Genomic DNA, 19,647 nt, shown 5'->3' with positions numbered 1-19,647 from the left:
CCGGTTCTTCGGAGACGGAAGTACTCGTACACGTTCCGTAGATGTTCATGTCATCGGTGTCGTGGTACTTGGGGTCTTCGGACTCTCCCGTCCCGTTCTTGCGATGACAGTCATTCACGTTTGTTCGGAGAGGTACTAGATGCACCCCGGATCTGTAGTCGTACACGCACGTAGATGAACTTGGCGGGTCCTCGACGTCCTAGTACTTGGCGTTATTTCCGGTTCGGTGATCGTTTTAGGCGTCCGGCGTCGAGGTCTCCGGCCATAGTGGTACTTGGTGAATCCCGAAACGGTCTTGGCGTCTTCGCGTGTAGGGGTACTTGTTCGTTTACTTCATGGTCTTGGCAGATCCACGCGATGGTAGTGGTACTCGCGAAGAGGTACTCGGCGGTCGTCGTGTAGATGTTCACGTGTCTTCGGCGACACCAAGATGCATCTTGGCGGTCTCGTCTCGGTCTTCAATCCAAAACGAAGCAAGGCAAAAACTCGGGGCGGTGGTACTTGACTCGGGCAGGGGCAGCGCTGGAGATGACCAGTTGCTGCTGAGTAGGGGAAGTCGACGCGGGGCTGCAGCAGAGGGACTCCGGTGAACTTGCCGGGTCAAGGCGAGGTCGCCGGTAGCAGGGGCTGCAACACGAGCGGCAGCCTCCTGCTGGTCGCGGACGGCAGCGTTGCAGAAGGGGCAGCGGCAGCAGGGCTCGGGATCCCGCATCCAGATCGAGCGGGGTGAGGGAGCTGCGGTTGGGAGGCTCGGGCGAAGGGCAGAGAGGCGTGACAAGGCGGGGCAAGGGCCGGCGATGAGGCAAGGCGACGAAGGAAGCCTGCGAGGAAGGAAAGGGAGACGAGCACAGGGAGATGGGTGGCTCTGGCCGGTCGTCCGGGTCGTGGAGGACAGTGGGGAGGCGTCGCAGGCCTGCTGATCGGGAGCTCGAGGTGACCGGGTTGGAGAAAGGAGGGCATGTAGGGAGGACGAGGGGGAGAGGGAAAGAGGTAGCTGCGCTGTGGACCAGGGAGGACGACGACTGCGGGCGCGGGGCCTCGCTCCTCCCCCTGGCGATGCAAGGAAGAAGGAGGGGATCGAGGGCGATGGCTTTTGGCGGCGGCGATGGGAACGGGGAAAAGAGGGAGCGAGGCTGCGAGGGAGATGGGGGAGTCGGGCTAGGTTTAGAGCAGTTAGGTGGGCCGACTGGATGGGCCTAAGTAGCCGGCTAGGCTGGGCCTCTCTTTTCCCTCCCCTACTCTCTTTTAAAAGCAGAAAAGCAAAGAAAGAAAGGGAGAGAAAAATAAATGAGTGGACAACAATTTGGGCATGGGGATAATTTTCCTGAACTCACAAAAATGATCTTGATCCAAGAAAAATATAAATGGGCATGTGTACAAAGTTTGGATTGGAACTTGTTTGAATTAAATTCAAATGAGTTCGAAAAAGAAGTGGGCATTAGAAAGGTCCCAAAATGTTGAGATTTTTGGTAGACCTCCGGAAAAAGATAAAAGAATTTATGGGCGAAGTTTGAGGAGCAAACTCGAAGCAGAAAAGACATGTGATTATTTGCAAGTGTGTTCATGGGTGATTCCGAAATTGGAATATTCCATATAGCTCCCTAATATCGGGAGGATATGTTATAAAGAGAATCATCATGTGAATTTCCCTCGGTTTAAATGGATCAAGGATCCATGCCATTTATTTAGTTGAGTTAAAAAAAATGACATGATGGCATGATGACATGATGCAATGCACATGATGCAATGACGAATGCAATGAACCAAACAAATCACACGACGAAACCCGGATATCAAGGAAGGCATCTGAAGCTCCGGTCTTGGGGCGTTACACCTAATTTTCATAAGGTGACTTATACTCACCTAAACGGAGGGAGTATTCCTTAACTAGAGAATGTTGTGTCTCCCACTCACGCGCTCAAAAAAAACTACGACACATTTTTTTATCTGTTTGCATAGGTCCCAGGATGGGCACGTACTCGAACAGGTATGACTCATCAGTCTACCCGCATAGCCTTTCGTTTAGTCTACCTAGCCGTCTAATCAACTGCCAGCACGCCACTTCTCCCATTTACTTCTCCATCGGGAACCGATTCTCCTCAGCTTCTTCACCTCCCCTTCGTCTTCATTTGCATCCAAACCCCACTGCATTCACATTGTTTTAACCTCTTTAAATAATCGTCTACTACTTTAGTTAGACTAGCCATCTAATCCTAATTCTCCAAACCATAGCCCTCCGTTCTAGCGGTTCCAAATGGCGATAGAGGTCGAGATGCAGGTTTTTAGCGTCCAACATGTCCTCGTGGAAGGCTCGATGCGCATAGTTGCCACCGTCACCATCCACCCAAGGGTTGTTCGGCAGTGGATCAACAATGTATCCAACTCCCTCGAAAAGGTAGAGACAAGGGTCATCGGTCTCGATGCAGAGTACACGGAGCGTGCCCCTGGGAAGATCCACCGCACCGCCGTCCTTCAGCTGTGCTTCGAAGATGATGTTTTGGTGTACCACATCATACACTCGCCCTCCATACCAGGTGAGCTTCACAATTTCATGTCTCAGGAGGACGTATACTTCTGCGGGGGAGCCATCGAAGGGGACAAACAGAAGCTGGAGCCGTACAAGCTTGATTTGAATAGCATCGCTGACCTACAAACCAGAATCAAAATTCCTGTAGAAGTTTGTGATAAACAGACACCATCCCTATTCGACGTAGCAAATTTTGTGCTCGTTACAAATCTTCAGAAGGGTGACGAGACGGTGGCATTAAGGTCGTCTTGATGGGAGAATTATCCCTTGACGTACGAGCAGATAAAATATGCTGCCCTCGATGCCCGTGTGAGTTTCAAGATAGCTGCAAGGTCCAAAGAGCTTGTTGCGAAGCCGTCTCCCACAGAGAATGAGAGCAAGAAGAAGAAGAAGAAGAAGAAGAAGAAGATGATGAAGAAGAAGAAGAACAAGAAGAAGAAGAAGAAGAAGTAGTAGAAGAAGAAAAGGCTACACCAGCAGGAGGGCATTATGGATGGATGAACTATTTCCTCTCTTGTAAAACAAATTATTCCCTCTTGGTGTATATTGATATAGATGGACTATTTCGATGGTGTGCATGTCTTTGGAACAGAGTAGTAGCGTGGGTCCGCTTGACTATAAGGAACTATTTATCCGCATATATATATATATATATATATATATATATCTTTCTATGCTACTCCTTCCAGTGATCGGTATGTAGTGCATGTGTCCATAGACATGACAGCTTGTCCATGGAAGTTGAACTACGGTGACCATCCCGTTTCATCTCGCGATACCCACGACGCCTCTCCAACCCACGGCACCACGCCCCCCGACGTGCGCCTCACCCCTCTCGGCCGCACCGCCCCTCTGCCTTTGTGTGCATGACATGTGGGCCACCTAAAATGCGGCGAGCATCAAGTTTCTACCACAGCCACCCGCGATTCCCATGACGCCGCTCGAACCCATGAAACCACACATCCCCCGACCTGCGGCTCACCCCTCTTGGCCCCACTGCCCCTCTACCTACGGGAGCATTACATGTGGACCAGTCACCTATCGGGTCCACATGTTATTGACTCAAAGGTAGGTGTAGTAAGGCGCTGAAGCTCAGTCCCGACGGCCCTGAGAGGGAAATGTAACTCCTGCGCCAGGGCTTGTGGTGCTCCCGCAGCACGAACTCGTGCCAAACTCGAGGTTTGTTTCTTTACTATACATGCACGCAACGATTTAATGGACATTGTAATCTCAACATGTGATGGGGAGCTCTAAATTTGAATTTGAAACTTACAAAATGTAAATATTCAAAACAAATAAACTAGGAGAGAGGGAGTATATCGTAGGATGTGTCCCATACAAAATAAGTCCACTGGTTTGTCACGCGCAGATGCGGTTAGAAAGGAGCACAACGTCTTCCTACTCGTACGGCAACAAACCGGCCGCAGACAGCATGGTCCGCCTTTGACCGCCATGTGCAAGGTTTGTGCTATCTTATTCAATCTCGCCGTGGTTCCAACGTACCAATTCATGCGGTGGCCCATTGCATGGCTGATCCCAATGTTGGACAAAGGTTCTAAGGGAACGGTTTCACCATTATAAATGTTGTGCAAATTGATGTTGGTACCCTCCCGTACATATCCAAGCCAATCTCCACTCGCACCGAGCCTAACCTGTGAAATAGTGGGCAGGGGGAGAATTAGGAAATGGATACGGAAGTAGTATTTAGTCATTTACTACGTGATCAAACTCATCTTACCTGCTCATCAGAGGAAATCCGAGTGCCCCTCAACGTCGACATCTCAAGGGGCGTCAACTTGCAACTACGGCCACTCCGCGCTGGAGAGAACCCCAAGGAAACATCCTCGTGCATTCCACGGAACATAAAGATGCATTTGTATGAGTAGTTTATCTTGTGAGAGAAAAGGATGAACGAGGGAAGGCCTCTAGAGATAGAGATGGACACTACTACTACCAATGTGCTGGCCCGTGCGTTGCAATGGATCCAAAGTAGTAGAATAATACTTGTTCACGTGCTTGAAATATAAACACTCTAGTTTTGATATACATGTGTCAGCAGACATGACAGCTTGTCCATGGAAGTTGAACCATGACGACCATCACGTTTCTTGTTTCTACCACTAAGCCACTAAAGTTCGGTCTCGTGGGCCTCGAGAAGTTGAACCATAACTCCTGCGGCAGGCCTTGTGGTGCTCCCGCAGTACGAGCTCGTGCCAAAACTGGAATTTGTTTCTTACTACTACCAACTAGTACTAGTAAGGTACACGTGCATTGAACGCATGAGATTCTTGTGGTTTGTGCATTATGCTTCTACATGTGGAGCTTTCTGGATTCTAACATGTGGCAAAATCTGGTGGAATGTAAGGTTAGGCAAGTTTGATTAACTTAGGCGAGTGTTTGATTCAAGCCACACCTTAGGCAAGCCACACTAAGGCCCCACATGACATACACACACAAAATGTGGCAAGATTCCCTTAGGCTTGCCAACTTGTTTCTCTCGTTTTGAAGAACTAATAACTTTGCCTAAGCTTAGTTGTGGCAAAGTTAGGGTCTATTTGATTCAAAGGATTTTCATAGGATCTTTGAAGGATTAGAATCCTTATGAATTTTTCCTACGTTGGTCGTTTGATTCGTTGGATTGAATCATGTAGAATATTTTCCTAAGGATTCATTTGTACTATGTTTCACAGGAATTCTAACATGCACTCCAACCTCTTGAAAGAAATCCTTTGTTTCTCATGTGACACAATCAAACAAACTCAAATCCTATAGGGATCCAATGAACATGCCATTCCAATCCTACTTTTTTCCTATTCTTATGTTTCTGCAATCCTATGAATCAAAGAGGCCCTTAGTCATGAATTAAGTTCAACCATGGAGTCTTCTAGATTATACATGTGGAAGAATCTGGTGGATGATATCCAACGGCAAGTAGTGCTCGGATTTGCCATATTTGTACCATCGGATTGGCTTCATCCAACGACCAACTTTCAAAGTTTTTCACACACTATATAGGGGGTATATATATAGATGTGCCGGTCCGTTGCAATGGATCCGAAGTATATATATCTATTTAGTGGAGTGCACTCTAAACACATTATTTATTTATTTTTCTCTAACCTTCCGTAGCCATGCAACCAAGCCACATAAGCTTCATGGGTTCCCCCCACATCATATTATTCATACTACGTTGATTGAAAAATAGATAAATCATCCAAAACAAGATCTTCCTGTTTTTTGTTCCTACGATGTTGTGCCATGCACGTGCCTACTAGCTGTATAGTGGTAGTACTAGTAATATAGTATTAGGAGTAAAAACTTGGTACTAGTAGGAGTAGTACTAGTACGGAATGCCCCTACTCTATCAACGAGCCCCGTCTGACACCAAATTTCTTGGCTTCCATGCTACAGCAAGATCTTCCCCTCGTTTCTTTTTTCCAACCCGGCGGCGGGTATTGACTGGAATGAGAATGCAACAGCACAGAATTAAGGCCACGATGATGCGATCGTAGTGGTGGTTACAGAAGGCAAGAAGAAAGATGGATCCACGAACGTATGACCTCCTCCTCCTCAACTTAGTGCGCCGGACCACCGACCGGCGGCTATGGAGCGGCGGCTTTTGTGGCGAGGTCGAGGTGCTTCTCAGTAAAGGCATCCAAGGCTTCCAGCCAGTTGAGGAAGGCCAACGTCGTAGCGTCCTCACTGGCCTTGTAGATACCTATGTACACGATTTCCTCGTACATGTGGATCTGTAGGTCGACGAATTCTTGCAGGGCGTGGCGCCTCACAGCGAGCGCGACCTCCAGGTGGACATTCTTCGTGGCGTCGGCAGGCAGTCGCAGGGCCACCAGTGCTTGAAAGAGGTTCCGGCCATGGAGGCCGATTAGGGTGGCAGGCAATGAGGAGCCTGGGCGCGCGGGCTGGAGGAGTACGACAATGTCGTCCGCGAGCTTCTTGAGGACGGTGAACTTGTTGTTGGTGGCAACGATCATCTGGTCCAACTGAGAGTCATAGTTGGCGTCAAAGGCGGCCATCCACCAGCCGGTCTCCAACACCGTCTAAAGACGATCCTCGGTGCCATGCCGCAGGCCGGCGTCGTGGACCATCTGGCGCCGCCGCTGGCCGCTCACGATCATCGCCACCATGGGTCTGGAGTGAGCTCTTTTGTTCTTAGTGTAGGTACTTAGGCAAATGTTTAGGTGCGTACGATGTGGTAGATGCATTGGAATGGAGGGGCGCCTTTATATGAGGGCAATGACGGCAAACTGCGTTGCATTCACATCGTGCAGCCTCTTTTCCCGGACCTCCTCCCATTACTTTCCTCATGCATTAATTGAAGAAGGATGCATTGGTCGTTCAACATATCAGGAACCGCTACTCCCTCCCTCGTCTGCATTAAAGCCGTATCGGGAACTGCGCCGCCCGCTGTCAAATCGAATACTCCCTCCATCTAGGTGAGTATTAAGTCATCTTACGAAAACCAAATAGTAAACACATAGGCGTGGTGCATTAACTCTCACGTTGTTTCTTATTTTTTGACATAAATAGAGGAATCAACCAAGAAGAGATGTGGGGCTTGTATGCTTTTAATGACTTGAGACTATCAAACATGACATGCAGTGGTCAGTTCGTTGCACAAGAAAAAATACAACCCACGTCAGCACAGACGCATCTTATATAGCATCACATCCAATGGCTATAAAAGATAAGTGAGACCAAATTATATCTCATCTAGATGAGTTCTAGCAAAACTGTATTAATAATACTTAGTACTCCTCCGACATGTATCATATATTAGTATCATGTAGTACTTTATTTATTTATGAGGTATCCAGATGGCACTGCACCGCCAAGAAAAGAGGGTAACATCAAAATTATGGACTACTTTTTTAAGTATGTTGGTAAGGTCTGGTCATAGTCACTTGTTGAAATCTCTACCTACTAATAAACCAGCCGATTGCTTCTGGTCGTACGTCGTGCACTTTTCGCATAAAAGACCCTACTGTTTTGCCTATTCAACCCGCAATCCCTGATGAATTTGGAAAAAAAATAAGGTTTGACATTTTTCAGATCGAGCGGCGGCGCTCCCGTCGGTGGAAGGGCTGCGGGAGGTGGGGAGCGGCAGAGATCGGCGAGGCGATCCAGCACAGCGGTGTGTAGTGGAGGCCCGAGGCGGTGGCGGTCCATGGCCATGGTGACTCGGTCTTCTCGGAGGAAGAGAAGAGGGAGGGAGACGAGGTGGGATGGAGAGAAGAGAAGGGAAAATAGGGACTGCGCGACTACCTACTGCTGGTCCGGCGATGGCTCCGGTACTCCCTCCCTCAGGTTAGTTTTCTCTCACAATTACTTCCCACCAGATCGAGATTGACAGAGGCGATAGAGATTCGGTGTTGGACGTGTGTGGCGGCGTGGTAGGAGCACGGGGAGGGGCGCCGTGTTGGTGGAGGCGACCAACAAAATAGATAAGCACTGGGAGGCTGCCGATGCCATGGACGAGCGATGGGGAGAGCCGTCGTGGTGGACGAGAACGACCACCACGGATCCCTCGCCCCAAGTCATGATCCAGTTGCGGTTGTTCTTCAAAATCTATCTGCTCCATCACGTCCGGAACCTCACATGTCACAGCCTCCCGTCTAGCACCGTGATGCCGTTTTGGTCACCATCACTATGCCACGGTCCTTCATAGTGCGATGTTTGCTTAGCACTAATAGGTAGAAGAATCATAAATGAAGTGCACCTACCATATTATTGGCTCTTCTCTAATCTGTAAGTCATATTATTGATTCAGTGCTGGGTAGATTCTTTTTATTGGCCATGTTGTGATGAGAACATGGTGTGGCTGACTGCTTCATAATCCTGCTACTGATACATGTATGCTACTGATTGGTCCTGATATACACTGCCAATTGCTGCTAATAGTAATATTGCTAATCAATTTGATAGGTAAAGTGGTAATAGACAGTGAGATTGTATAGTGCACATATGCCAATCAGCCAATTGTCCTTTCTGTGATGAATTAGAGAATATTGCTCATATGTTAATCAGCTCCTCCTCCCTAGCCTTGTTGTAGTCTGAACTTTAAAGTTTTCATCCACTCAATGTTGATTCAGTCTAAGATCTCTGGGCAGAAATTATTTCAACAATATTCACTCTATTGTGCTTATTGCGGTCATGTGGAATATATGGAAGCGAAGGAACTCCAAGCTCTTCTGGGATGTTTATGAGGAATTGCACATTACTGCTAGCAAGATTGTTGATGATCTTATATATTTTGGTCCAACGGGTATTCAAATGAAATTAATGAAGGGCTCTTATGGATTGGAGCACTATGTTGTATCAACTATTTGTGAGATTGTAATTTTCCCTTCATTTACTTTTCTATTAATCCCACCGTATAGTTTGCCTTTGTATAGTTCTGAGTTTTATAAAGTGGTCCAGGCCGGCGTAAGCGTGCTGTAGTCCTCGGGAAAAAAGGCGGCGAGTGATGCGTCGCCCTCTCTATACTGAATATTATGTTCTTCTGTACTACTCGAAGAAGGTAAATAGTCTTTTATGTTATTCATTTTTCTTTTGAATGCAATCGATTAGTTAAAACATCAAACCTGTCATTCTTTCTAGATTTCTGATGTGTTATTTTTTCAGCATAACACATTGGACTTTCTATAGATTTCATGCTTTATGCAAATTAGCTGACCTAGGAATTTTTTGTGAAGTGATGCGAGCATGAAGAAGGCCTTAGAAAAGGTGCATCTTGTTGATGAGGTAAAGGAGGAGGAGGAGGTTGTGGTGGTTGGGATGGCACGCCGAAGGCTGATGCTGGCCGAGATGAATGAGATGTTGGCCAAGAAGAGGCATATTTAACAGTGGTGGTTGATCCATTGTGCGCCAAAAAATTAGCAAATCCATCAGCAAACGGGATTATGCGGTTTGAGTCTACGGTACACTTATTTGCAACCTTCTTTTTTTCTGCTGCTGTTTGGGGATTTTTTCTGATGAAATTCAATTACCTATGACCAAGCTATGGCACTCATTCCCTGCTACAGTGATGGCTACATATTCTTGATAACATCGCTGTGCATCACCGTAAAGATTTCTCGGCCTTTTGCATGCTCATTTGGTGGCAGATTTGGAAGGAGAGAAACAGTAGGGTTTTCAATGGCAAGGCAAGCGACTGCATCGGAACCTGCAACCTCATAATCAACGAGCTGCACACTTGGCTGCGAACCGGAATTAACCGCTCAAGGGCTACCTGTATAAACTCAAGCCAAGCAAATTCCATGCAACAATTGACATACTTTCCTTGCCGAGTGTGGTTTTTTTACCTCCTAATAGATTGGTTCTGCTCTCTTGAGAAATCTGTGAATGAGCTTCTATAGTTGATAGTGCACACAAAGTGACTGGTTCCAATAACGAGCAAGAATGTCAGACCCATTTAAAGGTAATTGGATTTGTGAAGTAGTAATAACTGGATTTGCTAGGGTGGTACTATATAATTATTTGTAATGCAGGTTGTTGGTAATTTAGCAGATGTTGCGATAGTTGTGGCGATAATCGCCTTCCATTCGAGATTTTGATGAAAAATAAGAAACCATAACCATAACCACATATTTTGTAGGATTAAGAAAATATACATTATTATTTTTCCTAATTGCATAAGTGTAAAGACAAGAAAGTATTGATAGTTGAACCAATGAGCACATCACCAGTTCAGAGTGTGTTCATTTCTTTCTCTAATATATGGATGTTTAATGGCTGTTATAAATAATAGGAATGACACGTTCCAAAATGCCGCAGTAGAGATTTGTCAGGACTTAAAATGAAAATGTGTCCGAATTCATATGTTTGTGTTATTTTGTGACAGAAGCATTGTAGAGGTTGCAATTGATCAAACTTTTTTGTGTTCTCTTTCCTATCCAACAACAGCCCTTCCACTCGAGAGCATTACTCATCTAAAGGAGATGGCACCGGAAGACATGAGTGCTGTTTTGTGACTTCTACAATCTATGATTCAGATAACAACATGTAGCAACGCCATTTCTCAACTAATTTTGTAGGTATCTTTTGTTTACTACAGGATATTGAAGTTCTCTCCAGGAGTCATATTTTCATTTTGCCTTGCCTATTCCAGGAAGAGTGCCTATTGAGATTCAGCATGATAGTTCAAATAGAGGGAATTGGGTAGTGAGCTAGGTGGGTCCAATATATTTTTTCTCCCACTGCAATGTGTTGGTTGAGAAATTTTGCATGCAATATCAATTTAGGTTGGTTTGCTTGCTGCTCCTACAATTGTTAGTCTAGCTTGGTTTGCTTGCTGCTTCTATTACTTCAGGTTTATTGATATTTCTATTTTTTCATGTTCTACTTCTAAATTTCAGAATCATACCCCATGTCATGAGGTCAAGTCGTGATACAGTCAAATCATCCATCTTTTTTCTCATCGTCGTTGTCACAGTTTCTCAACTCGGCCAACTATGATTCATAGATTGCTGTAAAAAAACCAAGGTTCATAGATTTCAGGTTTTTCTCCCGTTGCAACGCACGGGCATTTGTGCTAGTCTCTAAAAAGACAAATACTCCCTTCGTCCGGAAATACTTGTCATCAAAATGGATAAAAGGAAATGTATCTAGACGTATTTTGATGACAAGTATTTTCGGACGGAGGGAGTAGAAAATAGAGTTGGTGATGATGGTGTGCGTGCCATCCTGCAATATAGGCCGCCGGATTTATATCTAACGGATAGGAAAGAAACTATGGCAATTTTGCAAATATATACCCACATGTCTCTCCACATTCGCAAATAAGGCCTTCCCTCATTCAACCTTTTCTCTCACAAGATAAACTACTCATACAAATGCATCTTGATGTTCCGTGCAACGCACGGGCAGCTAGCTTATTTCTTTTAAAATAGTTGTTGCGATAATTGGGTTGAAGTGATATATTTTATGTCTGCCCCGAATGATTTCACATTCACTAGTAGTAACAAAGAAAATGTTGCGTTGTTAATTAACAGAAAACAGGGTGAAAACTATCACATGAGGCCGGTAAAAATAAGGCACACTGGGTTCAGCGTCATCGTCACTATAGCTGTGCGCGCGCGAGAAGTCTACATATCGAGGGGGCTACCGTGCGAGGCATCGAGACACAATGTTTGAGAGAGAAACCAATTGACAGATTATGATCAGATCGAGTTGTCACCCTTCTGCTGTCATTGTTGGGGGGGGAGGGAGAGAAATACGTATTGAGAGTGTGCGCGGTAGGAACAGAGGCACAACTAGTGAGTGTGTGTGTGTGTTTGAAAGAGGAGTAGATAGATTATTATCAAGATCGATGTGCCACCCTACTAGCTCCTTCGGTGCCGGGTAGTGTGTGTGTGTGTGTATGTTTGAGAGAGAAGCCAGTCGATAGATTAGTATCAAGATCGAGGTGTCACCCTACTCCTTCGGTGTTGGGAAGTGTGGGTGTGTGGGGAGGGAGGCAGTGACACTCACATATCTCTACTCTTATAAAAAACAGAGTTGGTGATGATGGTGTTCCTGCCATCCTACAATATAGGCCATCCAGTTTATATCCGACGGACAGGAAGGAAACTATGGCAATTTTGCCAAAAGATACCCACACCCCTCTCCGCATTTGCAAATAAGGCATTCTCTTGTTCATCCTTTTCTCCCACAAGATAAACTTCTCATACAAATGCATCTTGATGTTCCATGCAACGCATGGGCATCTTGCTAGTAGGGAGAAGAAGTTTGTGTGACACATATCTAGCTATATTAAGGGATAGGTAGATAGCATATGTGTGAGAGACATTAGTGGCTGTGGGTGGGCGGAATTAAAGGGGTGGGCGTGTTAGACATAGAGAGCTTGTGTGTTTCTATGTGAGAGACTTGTAGGACGGGATAGAAAGACGAATTTAACCCTGAGAGAGGAAGAGAAATACACAAAGTGCGCGTGTGTGATTCCGATGCCCACAGGGAAATGAGATATGTATGTGTGTGAGAGAGATTACACAATTCATTCACGTATCACTATCTAGCGATCGTGGACGTGCATCGCTTGAACATAAGTCAATATCTACTTTGTATCATGGCCAAAGGTACAATATCGATTCGACGCTATAAAGATTGGACACTCACATATCACATTTTTTCTATTTAAATAAGCCTTTTTAGTTGTGCATGCCAAAGTTACAGTGATGTTTCTTCAAACAACCAATGTAGCTATCATGAACATGCACTATTGTTACTCTTGCATTCAAATTCATTAGTTTTGGATGATTTAAGTTTCTATTTTGAAGTAATATATGTAATATTAATATATGAATTCAATGGGTACGCAATTTATGAAATGGAGGCTATGCAATCATATGAGGTAACACTTTTAAGTAGCTGACTACAATATCCATTTCTTTTTGTGCGCCTCTACACTAACACGTCAATGCATTATGTTTAAAGTAAATAACCAATGGCACTGAATTATCTATTTACACGAGAAATACATAGGCTGAGCGTTTGATCCATTTTTGTGAACGCGCCACTACACCCGTACGATTGGCCGCGCCCGTGTGAACGTCCAAGTTATCGGCGCATCATCGTGAGTTATTGTCTTTTTTCTGGGGTGGACTTCACACCATTTATTAACTGCTGACGCGTGCCCCGTGTACACAGTCTAGCATGACCTTCCTGCTAGCACGGTCCAAAATTAGTTGAAACTGGATACGAACGATCCCGCGGGCGATAAAATCTCCCGCCTTCTTCTAAAATTTCTGCCACCTTAGTCTTTAGCATGTGAAATCCCCCTTTTGTCCTTGGTGCACGGAGACCAACAGTTACAATACCGCCCTCATCTACATGATAGGTCGGGGCTGCTTTGGTAACTTCCGGTACCCCCACTACACGGCACCCCCATTTCCTCTCCCCCTCCCGCAAAAGCGACTAACTCCACAGCACCAGAGTATCTTACATCACGTCGTCCGTACTTCATCGCCCTTTCTCCCCTCCCCTCTCGAAACCCTAGACTACTCATCCACCGGCGTACCATAGCCCATTCACTGCTAGCGGCGTCCACCTCGCCGGATCTGCTTCTGCGGCCGCATCTACCCCTCCCACCTCCCCTAGAAACAAGTAGACTACTCATCCACCACTGTACCACAGCCCATTCAGTGTCGGCCTTGTCCACGGCACCGGATCTGCTTCGCCGGTACTCTCGTCAACCGCCGCGCATCTACAGCGGCTCATTCGTACTTCCCACCGGAGACGCTTCGTCCACACGCCCCGCAGCCGCCCCACCGACGCCCCCGTCGATGGCCTCTGATCCTCTTCGCCGACACCTTCCGCAACCCTACCGGAGTCGCTTCTCCAACACCTTCATCAATGCTACCGGAGTAGCTTCGCCTATATCATTCTCTACCCTACTGGGGCCGCTTTGCCAACTCACAAGCCACGGCCTCAGATCCGCTTCCTCGCACCCTCATCCAACCTACCGGAGCAGCTTCTGACGGCCCATCCACGGCCGCAGATCCGCATCGTCGACATTATCCTTAACCCAACCACCGGAGCAGCTTCTGACGCCCCGTCCACGGCCGCAGATCCGCACCATCGACAACATCCTTAACCAAACCACCGGAGCAGCTTCACCTACGCCCTCGTCCACGGCCATAGATCCGCTTCGCCCACACCGTAGTCCACCCTACCGGAGCCGCTCCACAAACACCCTACTCGACGGTTCTAGATCTCCTTACCGGACCACGACAGCCAGCGCAACGTCATCACCCTCGACGTTTCTAACCTGATTCCCACAGTCTAGAGAGATGCCAAGCACCCGCCACGGCCTAGGTACTTGTCACCTTTAAACCTGTCCAGCATCACCTGCCTGATGTACTTCAAATATACTAACCGGTCGCTGTTACCTGTTATGCAGCTGGCAAAAACTACAAGGACGATGTTTCTTCTGGATCTAACAGCTTGGCCAACCAAGATCCTGGACTGAGGCACTGCTATGATCTTGTAAGCGCGTCTCTCTCTCTTGTATTGTTCTGTGCCTGCCAGCGTGCTTTGCTAGGATTTTCGACCAGTAATCCCTTTGTGCAGACAATGATTTCTACTATTGGCTGCTAAATTAGATATGTAGATGTCATACATGATACTTCCTCGTACCTCCGTTCCTAAATATAAGTCTTTCTAGAGATTCCACTATAGGCTACATACGGAGCAAACTGAGTGAATCTACACTCGAAAATGCATCTATATACATCTGTATGTGGTCCATACTGGAATTTCTACAAAGACATATATTTAGGAACAGGGGCAGTACATTACACAAAATCGTAGGTGGCATGTAGGAATTCCAGTGCACTACATTAGGCTCCCTTAGAGTGCCTGCTAGTCCAGCATACAGAGTCATGGCTATTTTATGGTACGCACACAATCGTTAATTGGTGGTTTAAATATGCTCAAGGGATATGCAATGTAGTATCATGTAGAGATGTCTGAAATTAGCCGTGTCAACTTGCAGATAGGGTTACACAATGAAAAAGTACAAGATGTATGTGGCAATTTCATGGAACATCGCAAAAAAAGGAGAGGTAGAAGTGAGCCTATACAGTGTGCCATGGTACGTCACTCCTCCATTGCAATCATCGTGACATGTTATTTGCATGCCAGTTCTATTAGCCAAGTTTCTTAGGGACAGTTATTACGAGTTATCCTATGAAAATAAGCACCTGTGAATATAAGCTCCATGTAATAAGCCAACCAGTTATTTTCATTGCGTTTTCAGCTTATCTTTGGTATGATCAGTGGAAAGTCTAGATTGCATTATATTTTTTTCATTTTGCTGCCCATATGGAAATTAATTTAACTTGCAGACATCACAAATTGAACCCAGTGCAGTAATTAATATGATAGGAAAACAAACCATCACTATTTGCTCAAAATGCAAATACAAAGATACCATCTACTTGGCATAATCTACTTTGGTCAATGTTTTCCATAGAGATCCCATTGCCTAATTTAAACGAAGAACGCATGACCCATATTTAAATGAAGAACAATTATTTATTGAAATTCGATGGTCCAAGTGGCTGGTTATTATCGTATAGCAACACCACCTGAAAGCATCATATAGCAGCAGTAGCAGCAGCTCATAGCAACTCATCATACAGCAGCAGCAATCTGCAATTCATCATATACCAGGAACAGCTCATAGCAATTCATCATATAGCAGCAGCAGGAGGAGCTCATAGCAATTCATCATATAGTAGCAGTAGGAGCAGCTCATAGCAATTCATCATATAGTAGCAGCAGGAGCAGCTTGTAGCAACTCATCATATAGCAGCAGCAGGAGCAGCTTGTAGCAACTCATCATATAGCAGCAGTAACAGCTCATAGCAATTCATCATATAGCAGCAGCAGCAACTCATAGCAACTCATCATACAGCAGCAGCAGCTCATAGCAATTCATCATATAGCAGAAGCAAGAGCAGCTCATAGCAATTCATCGTATAGTGGAAAGGGGAGAGGAGATGCAAGCGGGCAGGGCAATTAATGCTTGCGTGTTTGTTTTTACTTGAGGGTCAGGTGTGACACGGGCGTCAGCAGTTGCATTTTGAGTGTAATATAGGTAGACAATAGAGTCATTTCACTATTCCCCTTCCCTTCAATTTTTAGTGAGGTTCTACCCGGAACATCCCCCTCCAAAGCGAAATTAGTTAAGCCCAAGCCCATAACTCAAAAATGACTTCTTTACATCTTTTATGGCTTATTTTGACATTATGCCCTGAAAAGGCGGAATCAAACTGGCCCTTAACATGCAATTCAATTGTGCGTGCAATGATGAATCACTCCTGCCTGCTATCTGTACATTTAGGCATCATCATACATGGCATAACCTAATACATGTGCATTCCATTGTAAAATCTGGAAATATGCAATGTTTCTGTTAGTTCATACGTTGCACATGATGTTTAAATGCCCCTTAAATCTGGTCGGTCAAGTGATGGTATTTAAGCCTCCTTCTTTGCTTCTTTTCTTGATATGTAAGATTTGCTCACACATCTGTTCAATTGCTTGTTTGCATCAGCCAGCCATACTAGGACTGTTTTCTTTGATTACTTGTTGTTCTTGACATAACACTCTAACAAAGCTTGTCAATGATTTAAACACTAAGGGCTGCTATAGTGGGGCCTTATCTAACTCATAGGTGACATAAAAGGTTTGGTTGTACACTACAATAGGCTCTCCAAGAGTACCTGGAGATCTAGTTCGAAGGTATGCCTAGTTTTTACATAGTGCAGACATAGTAAATGCTCATTTCATTGTGTGCAAGTGCAAGAGATGCGGCATGTTTCATTATGTGGTGTTGTTTTGTTATAATCTCATTCTTTTGTGTTCACAGACTGGAAAGTATGCATATTTATCTTCCAACGAGATGAGTAACTAGTTTGTGTCACCTTGCAGAGGGGGTGCAATGAAGATAAGACTGAGGATTTCCAAGTACAAGATGTTAGCAAGGAGCCTTGCAAGAGAAGTAGGAGCTGCGCTCAGCCTCTTCAACCTGCTAAGGTAAGTCACTGTATGCAACTCAACAATTCAATTCCTTGTTTGTTTCAGGCATAGTTAATTTTCTCTTTTCAATTGCTTTATTTGTCCTCAGTTAATGAGATGCCCAAATAATCATGCCTGATGTTCGGTACTTGTATCACTATTAGTTGACATAATTAAAGGCCTTACCATTTAATTACTCTGCCGAAGTGTGCATGAAGCTTTGAAGTCTATTAACCAACTATTATTTCATGAGGCTCACAATCTAGTTTATACTACGCTAATGATTGCATAGTTCTGCCTGCTGTAGTATGTTTGTATGAAACCCTCTGCTGTTCATTATGCTCCCTAAGACTTTAATTGAGGCACAGAATGGCCAACTGCTTGCTTACTTATACGCAATGTGCTGTCTAAATTTGTAACTTGTCTATGTTTTCGATTGGGCCCCAACATCATGCTCCTCTGGTGAGCTAAGAGGGACTTATGTATGCAGGCTGCACCAACTATCTTTTTTATAATTTTTAAAATATCACCTGCTTATGCTTCATGACGTGTAACATTTTTTTTGAAAGTGACGTGTAACATTATTGTTAGTCCTGTTTGCCATGTAGTACAAAATAGTGTCTTGTTCGCTTCATTGTTGTAACTATATTTTTGCCCTAGTCATGTGTACTTACAGAAACATTTCAGGATGAAGTGACATCAACACAAAGATCTGCGAGCAGTGCGGCATGGTCGTTACCGAATGAATATGTATTGGAATTGGAATGTGCTGATGTTCTCGAGCATCAACTAGAGGTGGCAAGACAACCTGTACATGATTGTGAACGTATAATCAACAAGTTGATACTGGACATGCAAGTATTAGATGCAGGAGTCAAAAAAATGAAACAAGACACTGAGGTAACCATGAAGGAATTGGAGATTTTGCAGACTGAAATTTGTGCTATCTGAATCCGGCCAATCCTATTTTCTGAAGAGATTATAGTTCAATTGGAGTTAAGTTGATGCGCGTCCATGATGTATGAGCTGTATTTGCCTAGTGTATGTAATTTGTTGTTTGTGTATGCTTTATTATCACCTGTGCCGAACCATAATGCCCAGTGGGTATAATCAGTTGTATTTTCTTTATTGTATAGTGTAGGATTATTCTACCTTTCTATGCCTTGATCTCTTTGTTGTAATAGTGTAGGCTTTTTAGAGGTGATAGTATTGAGTAGGATAATTCTTTGAATATGCTATATCGTTCAAACGGGGGCTAATTCGCTCGACCATGGCCCTTCACGGGCCGTCGGATCCATGGGCCTTCTACGTCTCGTAGGATCCATGGGCCTTCTACGTCTCGTAGTATCCATGGGCCTTCTACGTCTCGTAGGATCCATGGGCCACCGGCTCATTTATGGGTCTTGTACGGGCCTTTAATGGGCCGTAGATGGGCCTTTAATGGAAATCGTACATTTTATGGGCTGACCATAACGGGCCGTTAATAGGCCGTATTTGGTGATGCTATAAAAATGGCCCAACAGACTAACGGTCTGCAAACGGGCCGACCGTAACGACGGGCTGAATTTGGCCCACAAACAGAAAATGACAGTAACGGGCCGTAAGTAATCGAATGCTGCAAATGAGGCCAAGAATAAATGGGCCCTCAGAAGGCCGAAAGTTAACTTGGGCTGGAAACGGCCCAACGGAATAACGGGCCGTTAATGGGTATAAAGTGATACACTGTTCATTACGGGTCAGTTTCACCACGGGCCGTTAATGGGTGTAAAGTAATACACTGTTCATTACGGGCCAATTTCAGCATGGGCCGCTAATGGGCCAAGAGTTACAAAGGGCCTCATATGGGACCAAAGACGTCATGGGCTATACATGGGCCAGAAGTGAAAACGGGATGAAATCATATTGGACGGCCCAGATGACGCTACTGGGCCTAATACGGATAGGGCGTAACGGGCCTTGGATTAGCGGGCTGTAAATGGGCTATATGCGAATAGGCCGTTAACAGGCTTTCCATGGGCCGGCCGGCCAACTTTTGACCAAGTCAAATGGGCCGACCTTTTCATAGGAATGGGCCACTGTTGGGCCGTGCCACGTGTCGATGTATCATAGGCGCCTTCTGTCCAGTGAGTGGATGACATATGTCCCAACGATGAGCCGACACGTGTTTCCTCTAGCCAATGATGATTTTACACGTGGAAAATCCCCATTGGTCGGGGTTGTTAATGGGTTATCGGATCCAAAACCCGACCCGATAGCTTAACGATGTTCCGTTACGGTGGATGCCACGTGTCGGTCACCCTTGACGAAAGAACTTCTGTGACGTGTGATTTATCATCATGGAAGTGGACACTTCCGTGATGATAATTTTGGTAATGTCATGGAACACTTCTACGACAGCACAGGTATGACTATCTTGATTCTGTCATAAATTTGTCATGGATGTACATGCATGACAAAAAAAGCGACCTACTGTGACAAATACGTATCATCACGGAAGTGTATATTTTTTGTAGTGGAAGGAGGTCAGCAAAGGAGCCGACCGATACTGAGTCGACGGCTGCCATACGAGGACGCCACGG

At 45.3% G+C, this 19,647-nt stretch overlaps 2 long non-coding RNA genes across 9 annotated transcripts; both read left to right on the top strand.

Moving 5' to 3' along the window:
- The first annotated feature begins 7,491 nt into the window (after positions 1-7,491).
- Positions 7,492-11,981, top strand: LOC125519852 (uncharacterized). 8 transcript variants are annotated; one of them, XR_015618399.1, is made up of 6 exons: positions 7,500-7,852; positions 8,656-9,065; positions 9,241-9,965; positions 10,451-10,577; positions 10,656-10,717; positions 11,539-11,981. It is a non-coding gene; the product is annotated as an uncharacterized LOC125519852 (long non-coding RNA). The 8 variants fall into 8 exon arrangements; XR_015618396.1 differs by lacking the exon at positions 11,539-11,981 and adding an exon at positions 10,903-11,334; XR_015618393.1 differs by having other exon boundaries at positions 10,451-10,717; positions 11,539-11,977.
- A 3,063-nt stretch (positions 11,982-15,044) lies between these two features.
- LOC147978907 (uncharacterized) lies at positions 15,045-18,273 on the top strand. The gene is made up of 3 exons (XR_015599646.1): positions 15,045-15,137; positions 16,982-17,086; positions 17,756-18,273. It is a non-coding gene; the product is annotated as an uncharacterized LOC147978907 (long non-coding RNA).
- Positions 18,274-19,647: the final 1,374 nt, after the last annotated feature.

The sequence above is a fragment of the Triticum urartu genome, chromosome 3A (genome assembly GCF_056163025.1).
Source record: "Triticum urartu cultivar PI428250 chromosome 3A, HENAU_Tu73, whole genome shotgun sequence".
In the NCBI taxonomy this organism is placed as follows: Eukaryota; Viridiplantae; Streptophyta; class Magnoliopsida; order Poales; family Poaceae; genus Triticum; species Triticum urartu.
The sequence above is the reverse complement of the archived record's forward strand: the minus strand, read 5'-3'. Positions and strand labels throughout refer to the sequence as shown.